Consider the following 15,831-nt stretch of genomic DNA (forward strand, 5'->3'; position numbering starts at 1 on the left):
TATATTCTTGATCAGGGAGAAATTCTAAGACGTTATATCAATGTCCGTCTGTCTGTCTGGATGTCTGTTGTAATCACGCTACAGCCTTCAATAATAAAGCTATCTTGCTTAATTTTTGCACAAGGTCGTTTTTTGGCTCCAAGCAGGTCAAGTTCAAAGATGGACTATGACGGACGGTTTTGATATAGTCCCCATATAAACCGACTTCCCAATTTATTTATTTATTTATTCATTCAGCTATGGTAAGCCAGCTTGAAGATAAATTCATTAGTACAATAAGTTTATAAATTACTTTAACGTTAAACAAAAAATGCGGACCAGAAAAAAAATTAAGTAAGGAAAAAAAAACTGGATAAAATGAACAAAATAGATAGACTCAACTTCTTTAAAATGTGACAATTATGACCAGAAAAAAAGAAGTTGAGAAGAAAAAAACTGGTGTACGTTGGCATAATAACGGGATTGTCACAAACGGGAACAAAAATGTAAGCTGGTGACAGGAACATTCGAATCCATCAGATTATAGGAATTGGTGAGACAACAATCAGGAAACAGTAAATCAGGAAGCAGTAAATTGAAGAGACAAATAGAACGGTAGAGGCAGGAACAATTTGCTGACAGATGATATAGGTTAGCAGGAACAACTTGGAAGGCAGGAACAGTGATGCGATCAGAACAGGAGAGAATTTTACTGGAACAGTTCTCGAGACAGCCAATTTTCCAGGGTACGGGGTAAAGACTTAGGTAGAATTATAACGAAGTTCCATGGCAAAGCTTAAAGTGGTGTACGATGCTGGACGACGTGTATCAAAACTCGTTTAACAATATGAATCGGATCAGATAAATCAAATACGTTGCTAAATTCATTGTAATGTCTACAGAGGCGGTAAAAGGAACTGTGTTCCTCGTAATTGTTTCTAACGACGGGTAGTTTCAATGGAATGTATTGTCGCGTAACACGTGAAGGAACATTAATGTCAAGTTTACTAATCAATTGCTGTGAGTTGATTTCACCTTTCAGGAGTCTATAATAAAAATTACATCAAACACTAAACGTCTTCGCTCCAGAGTCGGTAAATCAATCAATTTCAAGCGATTTACATAAGGAGGGAGATCCAGAGGATCAGTCCAACCTAAACCACGTAACGCAAAAAGTAGAAATCTTTTCTGAACCGATTCAACTCTATCAACATAACATTGATAACTGGGAGACCAAACGACAGACGCATATTCCAGAATCGGACGGACAAGTGAGGTATAGATACGTTTCGAAAGGTAAGGATCATTAAATTCCCTCGACCATCTCTTAATGAAACCCAGTGTGGACATAGCCCTGGAGACAATTGACTCAACATGAGAATCAAACTTCAGTCTGCGATCAAATAACACACCTAAATCATTAAATATTTGAACGTCTTCCAATTTAACGTTGTCAATATAATATTCCGTCAATAAAGCATTGGACCGAAAGAAGATCATCTTCTTGCATTTGCCGAAATTGAGACACATTCCATTAATGTCACACCAGCGAACAACCAGATCCAGATCTCCCTGTAAACGCAAGAGTCAACCGTCGTACTAATGGACGAACTTAGTTTGGCTATTCTTACTTAGTTTGGCTATTCCCCTGTAATTCTCTATCTCCGTCCTATCTCCCTTCTTGTACAAGGGTATAATGTAGCTCTCCTTCCATAACATAGGAAAACAACCTGATGACAAAGAATAATTGAATAGATTCGTCAGGGTATGCACAACACGGATGCACAGTTCCTTAATACCGCTGAAGGAACTCCATCCGTGCCAGGGCTAAAATCTAATTTCAAGGAGCAAAGTGCACTTAACACCTCGTCAGACGTAAACCATATATTGGGAATCGTATCGAAAGTGCGAATCCTGTAAGGGTAATATACATCAACGGCCGAATACTCAACATAAGTCTTCTCAAAAAAATCAGCAAATAAGTTAGCAATTCCATGAAAATCCGAACACTCCTTGTCCAAGTACCTAAGTGTATTTGGAAAACTCGTCACATTCCTCTTAGAGTTCACAAAGTTATAAAAACATCTCGGATTAGCATTTAGGTTAAATCTCATACGTTCCAAATATCTTTCATAACATTCCTTAGACTTCTCCTGATATAAGTAACGTGCATTAATATATCTCGTGTAATTCAAGTTCGAGTTGACACTTTTAAATCTTTTAAACAATCTGTTCTTTCGATTTCTCAGACTTCTTAATTCTTTGCTGAATCATGGCGGACCGGGTGTATAAGCGCTCATACGAGATATTGGCACTGCTTGACGGAAGCAATAATGAATCTCATCGTAGAATGTGGATAAACAGCCCGAGAGGTCGCCGGTAAGTGGTGGCCAAATAACGCGAGACAATAAATCGTGAAGAATTGAGTTTAAAATCATATCGAAGACAGTCTTGACTAATAAGCTTATCCATCGATCCATTAACATTAAGAGATAATGCAAAAATCCTTAAATATTCCTAAATTGGTCGGTACAAGTGTATCATCCACGGAATTGAGCCAGCGTAAACTCGGTACGTTAAAATCGCCAAATACTAAAATTATGTCATCAGCTGTGAGTCTATCCATAGTCAGCCTGATAAGATCCAAGTGAGTCATATATATACCCATGTCAGAATTCGGTGGTATGTATGAGCATGTAATAAGAATGTTCAGTCGGGAGAGATTCAAGCGTACAGAAATAAAATCAATATCATGGGGGAAATTTAAATCCTGCAAATGTGAAAAAACGAGCTTCTCACGGCTATCAAGACACCACCACCCCTACGAGCTAACCGATCCTTTCTATAGACGTTAAATTCTGTACAAAATAATTCCAGATCGAAAATGTCTGGTTTTAGCCATGTCTCAGTGAATATAACAATATCAAACTCGCATGATAGACTGTTCAGGAATACTTGACGAAGTTTCGTATTAAGACCACGTACGTTTTGATACACAATACAAATATCATGATTTAGTTTTTTGAAGCCGTTACTAAATTAACAGGAATAGGACGGGTCGGTCTAGATCGGGGTATAAATTCCGTAACCAGCAAACCCGGAGGCCAGAAAGACGAATCAACCAATACATCAAACATTTCCAACGGAACAATGATCTTAAATGATGAAATATCCCTCTGTTGACGGTTATTCAGTTTAATAATGTTGCAGTCACATGATCTGAAGTCAACATACTTTGAACGTATATACACCCTCACAAAAAATCGCTTCTGTAACATATACTCCCAAACATATTTTGCTTCAAGCATATACATTTTTGGGTATTGCCCAAACATTTATATGTTTGATCTCTTCCAATATATAATATGTTTGAAAGCATATTGGTCTAAACAATATATGTTTGGGTAGTCTAAGTTCCAAACATTTTGTATTTTTGCATCCAAATTCAATAATGTTGTCTTCCAAAAAACAATATGTTATTATGTGACCATGTAATATGTTTGGAAGCATTTTGCACCCAAAAATATTATATGCTTAAAAAAATTCTCCCAAACAATGTTGTGCTCAAAATTTTATTTATTTATTTATATATTTACAATCATAATGAATTATGAAAATAAACAGGTAATATAGGTGCTAACAACATAGGTTTTCGACCTGAATGCTCAAAATTTTGTTTCTGCCCAATTGTATATTCCCCCACATCTTTCTCACTTCCACGAGATTTTTTAGTTCTTAGCACCTTTTTCTGTAATACAAACATTGTAGAAGAAATTATTCAATTTTATGATTTTTTATTTTATTTTAATTTTACCTTTTGCCGGACGGGGATTCGAACAGCGGACCACACAGTTTGTAAGGATCAAAGAAGTAGCTGATCAACTGCCCAAGGAAAAATAAAATGTTAATTTTGTAATAACAAGCAACAACCACCAACTTAATTCAATATCGCTCCCTGTTAAATAGCGCTCCAAGCGCTATATGTTTGCATCCAAGCATATTATATTTACAAACATTTTATGTCCCAAACATAATATGTTCTAACATATTAACATATATGTCCCAAACATGTTATGCTAGTTTATGAACATTATATGCTTGCACTCAAAAATATTGTGTTTAAAAATTTGTGTTCCAAACATATAATGTTTATAGCCAAACATATGAAAAACAGTCTTTTTCATCCGTGTAGTTACAAACTCTATCCACAGAAGTATCGTTGGCAAGACGAGAAAGAAATACGATTTTATGTGGCGGCACAACAACTAAATCAGAATCACTAAGGGAATTTGCTGAAGCGGAATTAGGTACTAAGTCACCATGTACAGGGCCGACATCATGACTAGGCGGAGCAACGGATATCGATGGAATCGAAGTACTCACATTACCAATACGCGTGGGAGGACCCTGTGACAAAGGAGTCACAGCCCCATTTGAGGGACAGTCCTCGTTAACCACCATAGTTGACAAAGGACCATTCAGGGAGAGATTCAAAACCTCAGTCTGAATCGGTAATTCATCAACAATTGGTGTAAATAGACCATTCAAGTCCGGAGTAGGGGGAAGACCCAGTAAAGGCGCTTCATCAGATATGACCATATTCCGGGGTGCAGGTCTCTTACGTTTGGGAGATGTAATACTATCAAATTTAAAATTCTTAAACATGTTCTCAAATTTGCGAAATCTCTCCAAAAGACTACAGAATTCCTTGTTAAATTCCGAAAACCCCCTTTTGGTCTCAATGAAAAACTTATAAAAGTCAATGTCCAATTGTCTGCACTTTAAACATGACCATCTGAGCCCATTCGAACGATCCACTATCTTGTCAAAATGTCTACCATTAAGTCCGGCACACTTTAAGTGAGCGTGACCCTCACACAGCCAACACTTTATAGAGCGCTCATGAATATTAGTGACATCACATTTCTCATAAAGACAATCCATGTTCGAGAAGATAGAAAGATATGATAATAACAAAACAAAAAAGAAGAACAAAAGGAAAAAAATATATATGTATATATAACAGTATAAAGTCAACTAAGGGTTAATATATTAGTATTTCCACTTGCGCCTAGAAGTATGCTTCGGAGTCCGAATGCCCAAATAAATCAAGACAATACCAAATAAACACAGCGCTATTATAACAAAGTGCCTAACTATGCTTTGAAAAATAAAAATAATTAACAAGTCCACAAATATGGAAATGAACGCAGTCCGCAAAACAAAAACAAAGTAACTAACAAGTCACCAAGCAAAAACAATGAAAGATGAAGATGGGAAAATGGCAGCAGAGGGTATCAAACCATTGACGGCGTTCGATGCAAACGTGTCGTTTATGATTTTTTGTTCCACAAATTAAAGTAAGAATAAAAAGAAATTTATATCACGGAATGACGTAGAACAATCGGTCAAAAGTTTCTCATTATTATTTACACAAAATTTAACATCATTTGTGAGTTTTTAACAAAAAATATTGCAAATTAAAAATGAACGAACGTGTATGTATCGAACACCGTAAATGCAACTTTTGGTATGACGTCGCCCATTTTCCAATCTTCCTTTTCTATTGTTTTTGATGCATGTGCTCGTCTGCTTGTTGTTGTTTTCTCTAGTTGTTACATTCAAAGATAATAAAAGAGGAAGATGGGAGATTGGCTACTGAGCACATCAAACTATTTAGCACATTAGTTTAATACTCGAACCAAACGCGTATACGACAAGTATTGACATAGCATTAAAATCCAAATAAAAAGAAATTAAGGGTACGAAATAAATTTCCATAAAGGGTAAAATGTAATTTTTTTTGTTGTTGCCTAAAATTTAACATTGTTTCATTAAGAAAATTACATTTTTCATTTAAAAAATAAAAACGAAAAACAACTAAAAGATTACAAACATGTATTAAACTAATCTGGTAAATGCAACATTTGGTATGACGCAAGCCAATCTCCCATCTTCCTCTTTTATTATCTTTGGTTGCATTCACCATACATTGGAGGCCATACGACGAGAGCATATTTAAGTATTGGGTTGTTGTTCTGTTGTTCGCTTTTATGTTAATGTTCGCGTCTCCTACAATAATCATATCTTGTTTTTTTGTTGATATTCATAACACATTGCTCTAACTCGTTCATGAATGCAGTAATGCTTTGTTTAGCCGGACGGTATATGGGAAGAAGAGTCACATACTTTTCGTTGTCTGTTTTAATTATTATTTGCAGTGATTCAAAAGAGTTAGTGATAATTGTTTTTGTTTCATATACATATATTATGCTCTCGTATGAATACTGCTATACCTCCTCCTCTTCCTTCTCGGTTAGAGAAAATGCTATTGAAACCCTCGATTTTGAAGAGATTATTTTCATCGTTTTGTATGTTTGTCTCACTGAGGATTATTATCTGTATTTTATTCAATATGTTTTTAATTTGTATTAGAGAAATGAGAAAATTTTTCCTAAGTGATCTTATATTCATGTGTATGATTGTAATGTTTCTATTTAAACTGTTTAGCTCGATTTCATCGAAGTTATTTAAGGTAATGGTTGATTGTTTCATTTTTAATGCAAAATAGAAAAAAATCTAAAGTTCTTTCTAGAGAGAGTTTTTGATATTTGAATATGTGTATGTGTGAAAAAAAATACAACACAATACTTTGAGTAAAAATCGCTTTTAGAGATTATCTTTATTTGTTTATTTATTTTATTTATTTATTTTTTAACTTTATTTTAATTGATTAATATCTTTAATTTATTGATTCAATATCGGCGCAATTATTTATTACTACAAAAGTGGAGTTTTCGTTTTTACGTGCATAAATGACACCATATTTCACCCACACAAACTTCCAATTATTTTCTTTGGCTTTCGTTTTTGCCTTCCACAGAAGGCGTCTATTATTTGCTGTGAGTTCATCGTTGATATAAATATATGCATTATTCTCACTGGTATCACCATCTTTGAGAACACTTGCTTTAACTCTGTGTCCCTTTATTTTATTCATTATTTCTTTTTTAATTTCGATGTTTGTGAATTCTACTATGATTTTGTTTTTGCCTTTGATTCTTCTCATTGTATTAATGTCTGCATTAATTATCGCTATATCAATAGATTTTGCTATTTTTCGTATTACTTCTATTGGTTCTATTGTTGTATCCTCTACATTATTTATTTTAATATTTTTGTTTATGATTTTTTGTTCCAGAAGATTTATACGTTTTTCCATATTACTTATTTGTTTTGTTTTTTTTTTTTTATCTTTGTCCTGCAAATCTTTCACATCCAATGATAATGTAGCTAGTGTTTCGTTTATTGAAACAATTGCAGTATCCAGTTTTTTTTTGTGATTTCGGCATTTGAAGTTGATAATTCCCCAATTTGCTTCATTATTTGCTCCGCAAGCATTTGCATAGTAAATTGTAGATCTGCTATTGTTGGGTTATTTACATTTCCTACGTTCATGTTACTGGAATTGTTGTTGTTATTTGATTTGTTTTTACGTTTGCTCTCTCTTCAATATCTTCCTTATTTTTCGTTTTTGTTGTTGTTCTTTCTTTATATCGTTTTGTTGCAGAACCAACTTCTCCATCTTCATCTCTTTCTTATGTTGTGACGGGGATTGATTATAAACAAAAGCATGATAGGCATTGCCTGGAGATCTTGATCTAGGTTTACATATTTCACACTTCCATTCTATTTTTTTTTGTTGCGCTCATGCTGTTGTATGTGTTCTCTGACAGAACTGAGCACGGGTTGAAGTGAAATTTTCTCTCACAGTGATGGCATATTACAAAATTTATTGTAGTAATAGCTAGCTTGCAATGATTACAAGAGATCGGCACTTGAGACATTCTCTCTGTTATTCTTTCTTACAACAACTATTATAGAAAAAAAAACGAAAGAAAAATCACGAAAAAAAAGATTGCTGTGATGCGACACGTCTATTTTGTCTGATGGCACAGCTGAGACTGAGATATAAAGTCAGTCTTGCAACTCTACACCCTCCAAAAAAAAAAGCACCTCTGTAACATGTTTCAAGCACATATATTTTCGGAATTTGTCTAAACAAAAAATGTTTGTACTGTGCAAACATATTAAATTTCACGCTAAGTATATAATTTTTTATTCATTAGTCATTAATAGCACTATGACTAAGTGCGTTTTTAGTAACCAGGTGCAACACATGTCGTCTTCAGAGCAAAGATAATTGAGAAGAAGATGCAGTCTTGTCATAGCAAAACTGAAGCACCAGAGGACTCTGCCAACAAAATATCATAAAGTTTGCGTCGACGTGTCTCTCAAATGTACTGCCGTTTGCGTCGGAAAATATCATAACATTTGTGTTTTTCATAAATTTCTGAATAAAAACCCACAAAAGCAATACCAAAACGATTGTAGAAAATTAAAATAAAACGTATGTGTATTTTAAAGCGAATATTCATTATGGTTTTATGTGAATATTGCCGTTTTAAATTTATTCCTGGCAAGGCCCTAGCCAGGATTTTAATTCGGGGGGGGTTCAACTTAAAAAAAAAAAATATTCATATAATCTCATGTGTAGAAAATTTTATTTATGCATAGGTATGTATACAATATTTTTATACCCTCCACCATAGAATGGTGACGGGGGTATAATAAGTTTGTCATTCCGTTTGTAACACATCGAAATATCGATTTCCGACTATATAATGTATATATATTCGTGATCAGGGAGAAATTCTAAGCAATCGTGCTGAAATTTTGCACAAACTCGTTTTTTGTCTGCAGGCAGGTCAAGTTCGAAGATGGGCTATATCGGTCCAGGTTTTGATATAGTCCCCATATAAACCGACCTCCCGATTTGGGGTCTTGGGCTTATAGAAATCGTAGTTTCTATCCAATTTGCCTGAAATTTGAAACCCAGAGGTATTTTATGACCATAAAGAGGTGTGCCAAAAATGGTGATTATCGGTCCATGTTTTGGTATAGCCCCCATATAGACCGATCTCCCGATTTTATTTCTTGGGCTTATAGAAACCGCAGTTTTATTTAATTTACCTGAAATTGGAAATCTAGAGGTATTGTAGGACCACAAATACGTGTGCCAAAAATTGTGAGTATCGGTCCATGTTTTGGTATGGTCCCCATATAAAACGACCTCCCGATTTGGGGTCTTGGGCTTATAGAAACCGTAGTTTTTATCCAATTTGTCTGAAATTGGAAATCTAGAGGTATTTTAGGACCATAAAGAGGTGTGCTGAAAATGGTGAGTATCGGTCCATATTTTGGTATAGCCCCCATATAGACCGATTTCAAGATTTTACTTCTTGGGCTTCTAGAATCCGAAGTTTTTATCCTATTTGCCTGAAATTGGAAATCTAGAGGTATTTTCGGGTCATAAAGAGGTGTGCCGTTTTTATCGATCCATTTGGTAATGCCTCCATATAGACCGACTTCACTTCTTGAGGGTATAGAAGGCGCACTGATCATGAAAATTGCTTGAAACTCAATGTAAAATTTCCAGATTTTACTTCTACAGATTTAAGATTTCAAATCAAGACTTTATTTTATAATTTTCTTGCACACTTACAAGAGATGTTAATGATTCCTTTAAAACTCAAACAAAAATGGTTCTTATAAATCCAAAATCTGATATAGTCCTCATAGGTGAAATCTTTAAATTTATCTTCGGGAATATCCTCAAGCCCTCCTGAAATTTCAAAGGAAACCCTAATATTTGGTTCATGGTGGTGGGTATTTAAGATTCGGCCCGGCCGAACTTAGTGCTGTATATACTTGTTATAATATTAAATTGAGCCGACAGGCTTTTTGGGCAGCAAATAAATCAATGACTTCTTCAGTCGGCACATTTATTCGGCGATGAACCGACATTAATGCCAATCCTTTGAGTCTACTCTCGCTAGTCGAATTTCTAAGATACGTCTTTAATCTCTTCATTGTTGAAAATGAACGTTCGGATGAGCACGTAGTAACTGCAGGGATGGAAAATGCAGTACTTTAGTACTTTTTTCAAACCTTTTTCACCCCGGTCAGTACCGTAGTACCCCCGCGAATGATTTAGTACCTTTTGTGTAGACATTTTTGAGTCGATATCAGATTTATGGTACAATAGCTTTGACAAAATATTTTGAGAAAGTCTTTATCAACCTTATTTGCTAATAGTCTTTTACAAATATGGCAAAGCAGACATGTTCATGTGGGAAGAAAATCTCGATTTTGTAAAAGACATAGTCAAAAACAGGATTTTATTGAACTTCAAGAAAGTTTTAGTCGAAAAAAGAATGCGATTCTATATTATCGATTTTTTATTTCGGTATAAATAGTTGTCAACATTTTATTTCTATATAGAATTTTTGCAAAATTTTATTTTTATAGAAAATTTTGTCAAAATTTTATTTCAATTGAAAATTTTGTAAAAATTTTATTTCTATGGGAATTTTTGCAAAATTTTATTTCTATAGAAAATTTTGTCAAAATTTTATTTTCTTTAAAATTCAGTCTCTTGACAATAATCTTCCAGTGAAATTTTTGTTGAAATTTAGTAAAAAGTACCTTTCCGCTCAAAAAATACCTTTTTTGTACTTTCTTAAAAATTGTATTTTCCATCCCTGAGTAACTGGCAAAGTGACCAAAATTTTTACAAGAATATGCACGTTTGGAAAAATCTCTTTATTGCTTCCATCGCTGAATTAGGCAGGTTCTTTTCGCAGGTTTTGCGCCATTTCATTTACACATGTGTGTTTGGCTGTTTCGTTGTTGTTGCTATGGCCCAACAAAGCGAGTCATGTTCACAAAAAGAACAACAAACACACATAAAAAGCAGAAATACATTTTCCAAAAATGAAATTTGTGGTGCGAGAACAAAAATAATTTGTTTTTTTTCGACCGTCGTTTGACGGACTTTTCAACTAGTATTCTATGATTTGTGCAAGTTTTATAGGTAAGCGTTTTTCAAAATAAAACCTCCAGCTTTTCTTCAACATCTTCGATAAGATTTTTCTATGCAGCTAAAAATATATATTTATTTATATAAAAATATTCATTCATTTCGGGGGGGTTTGATCCCCCTCATCCCCCCCTGAATACGGCCTTGATTCCTGGGCAGACCTGCTTTGGAAAAAATTGACAAATAAAACAATTTTTTTCTAATTGCCTTCTACACCTTGACATTTGTTTTCTCTTTATAAGAGCACAATGCTTAATCTTGTTATACTCAATTATCTTTGTTCAGAGAGAATGAAAACAGAAGAGGAAAAAATTTCTCTGCACAATGCCTGCAGCTTTGGTATTACCGACGTTGCGGTCGAAGCGCTGGGGCCAAATCACCGCATTCGTCAACGAGTTCTGTTTCGTATCGAGAAACATTTCGATCGCTGTAAAATTTTGGATCACCGCATTCGATCGTAATTTATTTTGTCTACTACTTTTTTTACATTGCTGTAAACATATGGTAATAAGAAATTGGAAGCAAAAGATGATTTCAAAATAAATTTTTGTGATCAAAATATGTATATGTGTAAAAATTATTATGAATCCATGTGTTTTTGTTTTCCTCGTCTTCGGATTCAGAGGTCGAGTACAAAGTGGCATTAATAAGGAAAAATATTCGAGACAAAATCAGTCGTTTAGCATTGCCTGTAAGTGATTCTATTTTGAAGTGAGTGCTTTTAACTATTTGTGTTTTTAACATCCATAGATTTAAAAGACGCTTTTGACTGTCAAAAGAAGCTTTTGAATATGTTCTTGAAAAAAGGAGCTTTTTTGAAGCGGCTACTGAGCATTACTTTCTTTGTTCCGTTTCCCTAAATGCAAGTAATATTATATTTTCTTAAATGCATTTTGCCAAAATATATAAATAATACTTCCATTTTCACCAACTACTTGTTTCTTTTTGTTTACCTTTTTTCTGCTCAAAAATCACTACATACTTCGTTTTCGATATCATGCTACCTATCGTGTTCAGCTTCGAGTATAAACCATTCGATAACGACTGCTGTGATCCGTGTAAACTACATTACGACGACGAAGTACTCGATTTCGACTGCGGTGATTTGGCCCCTGTTTTGATAAATTATTTATAAAGGCATCGGCAGTTATAATTTCAAATTGTCTGCCAACAAATTTAATGAAATGAAAACATTTATAACTACAGGATACAGAACATTTGTTACTACAAAGTAGTTTTTTTTATATTTAAAGTTTCATTTCATAAATAATATATACAAAATGTTTCCAACAATTCATATATTTGGAAAAGTACGTTAATCTTATAAACTATGTTGTATTTATATACAAACAAATCAAAATTAAATATATTTTTGTTTTACTTATCATAACTTATACAATAAATTCAAAGAAGTGTTTCTATAGTTTCCAATAGGTACAATTTCATCTTGGTTTTAAAGCCTGATATTGTAGCAATATTTTTCAGAGTATTTGGTAATTCATTGTATTTGTATAATTCAGAGTATTTGGTAATTCATTGTATATATATGTGGCCCAGCGTACCCAATTCTTTGCTCGTTAGTTCTAGACGACATCTAGAGGCTATTAAGTTTAAACACTGACGAGTGTTACATTGAGTTTGATTGAAATTATTACGAAATGAAATACATGGATTCCCAATCTTCCTAACACATTTAAACATAAACACTAATATGCTGTATTTATATATTCCTTTTATAGGAAGTACGGGAAAATCCATTGGTAAATTATATACAACTTTCAATGCCTTATTATGTGCTACTTGAAGAGACTTCAATGATTTGGTTTTTTATACCCATGAATTAATGGTAAATATACTAAATGGGAGTGGATCAAAGAGAAATAGAGTTGAAGTTTTGTATTTGTAGAGAATTTTGATTTAAATTTACGAAGAATTCCCGTAGCCGCTGCTATCTTGAATCTTATCATATCAATATGATTATCCCAATTCAAATTGGAAGACAAGTTAATTCCGAGATAGTTCACCGAAAAGGATTCCTGAATTTGGTAACCTGTGGCCTGAATCTAATGAATTTAGTTTTGTCTGTATTTATTTTCAACTTGTACAAACGTGCATATTCAAAAATAAATGAAATTTTTATAATTGTATAGAAGACAAATGTCATCAGCAAACATGAAAAGTTTCCCAAAGAAATTTATTTTGCAGATGTCTTTAACATACATTAGAAACAACAAAGACCCTATAATACTTCCCTGGGGAACTCCACACTCAACTGGTTTAGTACTACCCTTACATTCACCAACTTTTACATATTGCTTCCTATTATTCAAATAGCTTCCAATGAGTTCCACCGATTCGGATTGAAAACAAAAATTAATATATTATGGTCCACTAAATCAAACGCTTTACTCAAGTCGAAAAAAACCCCAGCTACTCCTGTATTACCTGTGTCAAGACCATTGCATATATCATTAACTAGAGTAACAACAGCTGCTTCCGTCCCGTAACCTTTGCGAAATCGAAATTGTCTAACAAAAAGAATTTTCTTCGACTCAAGATAGTCCAGTAACTGACTTGATAACATCTTTTCAAAAATTTTGTTCACATTAGGCAGCAGAGAAACAGGCCGAACGATTTCAACCCTATGTACACTACGTATCTTAGGTACCGGAATTATTTCATGAATTTTGAAACAATCGAGATAAGTAGAGGATTCTATAATACAATTCAATATCCTCGTTAGTACCATTGAAATAAACGTTCTCCGAACGTTTATCGTTTTTACGGTAATACCATCACAACCCGAACCCTTTACCTTATGCATTGAAGCCACATACGAGTCCAGAGTTGCAAACTCTACTTTTCGAAACCGAAAAGCTGTACCGTGATAATAGATAGTCCCAAGATCGTTAAAACTTCCATTATGGTTTGAAACTATATCACTGCGTATACATTGGATAATTTTATGAAAAAAGTTATTATGGCAAATTGCTTTATCCATATCAGAAAGTATTGCTTGTCCATTCTCATCTTCAACGTGGCATAATTTAGAGGACGTTTTCCCCAATTCTTTGTTAAGAAATCTCCAAACTTTTTTTGGATCGCCATTACAGGATAAAACAGATTCATTGTAATATGTTTCCATTAACTTTTTCTTGGTATATTTAATGATATGGCTAATTCTTTTACTCTGACTTTTCAAAGATTCAGTGTGTCGCTGTTTTCTCCTGTTTTTAATAATTTGTTTTTAAAATTTATTAAGCCAAGCAGTCTCTCATTCATCCAAGGGTTAATATCATTTCGAATGTCCTGTCTTAACGTATTATGGCTTTTGAAGCTATCTGATGCTGCATTTTTTAAACATTCTATTAAATTCTCACATTATTGTGATGCATCATTTGTACTCAAATCGAGTTGTAAGTTGCTATCAATGCAGTTACCTAATTCTGTATAGTCCTGGTAATAAATCTTTTTACATTTTTTATCGTCTCTCCAAGAAACTTCATTCCTAATAGTGACACATAAATAGTTATGATCAGTATTCATGAAACAGATTCAACAAGGTAGTCGATTGATCATTTGTAATGTTCATGTCAGTATTAAAATCTCCCACAAACAAACAGGAACCATTTCTAAATCTTCCCCAAATATTTTCAATTATCGCAAAAAATCTCTGCCGATTACACTTCTGCGATCGGTACAAGTTTACCAATACAAGTGGCTTTCTATTATATATAATCTCCGGTATCAAGAGACAGATGTATTCAACAAATTCTGTGCTTTCTTTTCGTAGAACTTGAAATCTAATTCTATTCGAAATGTATATAGAGGTACCTCCATATCCATTTCCTCTACAGCAATGGACAAACTCAAAACCATGAATATTATACAATTGTGTACAGTTCTCGATAAACCACAATTCCTGGATTGCTACAATATCGGGCATTCTTGAAAATCTACTAAGTTCGAATTTGAATTTATTAAATTTTGACAAGGAAGAAACACTCCTGACATTTACGGACAAAATTTAAAAAAAAAAATTTCATGCAATTTATTAATATAATTATTGTAAAAATATATGAAAAGATGATGTACAGTGGGAGAAAAGATGATTCAATTTGTAAGAGGTAAATTCCCAAATGTTTTCTCCATAAGGAGTTAGCATAAAGGGTCCAAAATTGAGTTATCTCTCCCAGCCAGATCTATACTAAAGGCTGTGGAAAGGTTTCTTCACCCGAACCGAAACATGTACAGTACAGGCGTGTATAGATTTGTATCTGGCGTTTTCTTTTCAATGGCTCTATTAACCATGTTCCTTAATCTATCACTCAAAAATTTAACAGCAGATTTTAAATTCATAACTTCTTCTTTTAGGTTATTATTTTCTTTTTCTAAATATTCAATCTTTTTCTTGTTTGTTTTGATTCCTTTCAACATTTCATCGTATTTCGATGACATGTATGTTTACAATTTACATATTTACAATTGATGGCGCGCACACATGACATTGGAAAACAAGAGACTCATCATTTACAAGTTTTTCAAATTCTTTTTCATCCAGTTTCGTGCATTCTGGATGATATGTTCTCTCACACGAACCACATTGTATCGAACCATCTCTCTCAAAGATTTCATTTCGGCACTGACCACAATTGATTTTCTTTGTATTAATACTACGACGATTTTTGCTGCTCATCTTCATGAACTATCAATGACCACGGTCGCAAATTATACAATGTCAACTTTTGAAACATTTGATTTTCCGTATTTATATTTATTTTGAAATAATTTCTTTTTGGGTTGCGGACAAGTACTTTTACACGTCTGATTGCTTCAGTGTTGCCAATACCAATTTTCTTTACGTTTCGTAAAGTCGGCAGAAAACTGAACTGGGTGACGCCGACGCAAAC

At 33.7% G+C, this 15,831-nt stretch overlaps 1 protein-coding gene across 1 annotated transcript in view; it reads left to right on the forward strand.

Annotated features, from left to right (window-relative positions):
- The window catches only part of Desi (DM4/DM12 domain-containing protein Desiccate), a 172,484-nt gene that overhangs the window by 20,621 nt on the left and 136,032 nt on the right, over positions 1-15,831 (forward strand). The window lies entirely within an intron of this gene.

This window comes from Haematobia irritans, chromosome 1 (assembly GCF_050003625.1).
Source record: "Haematobia irritans isolate KBUSLIRL chromosome 1, ASM5000362v1, whole genome shotgun sequence".
NCBI lineage: Eukaryota > Metazoa > Arthropoda > Insecta > Diptera > Muscidae > Haematobia > Haematobia irritans.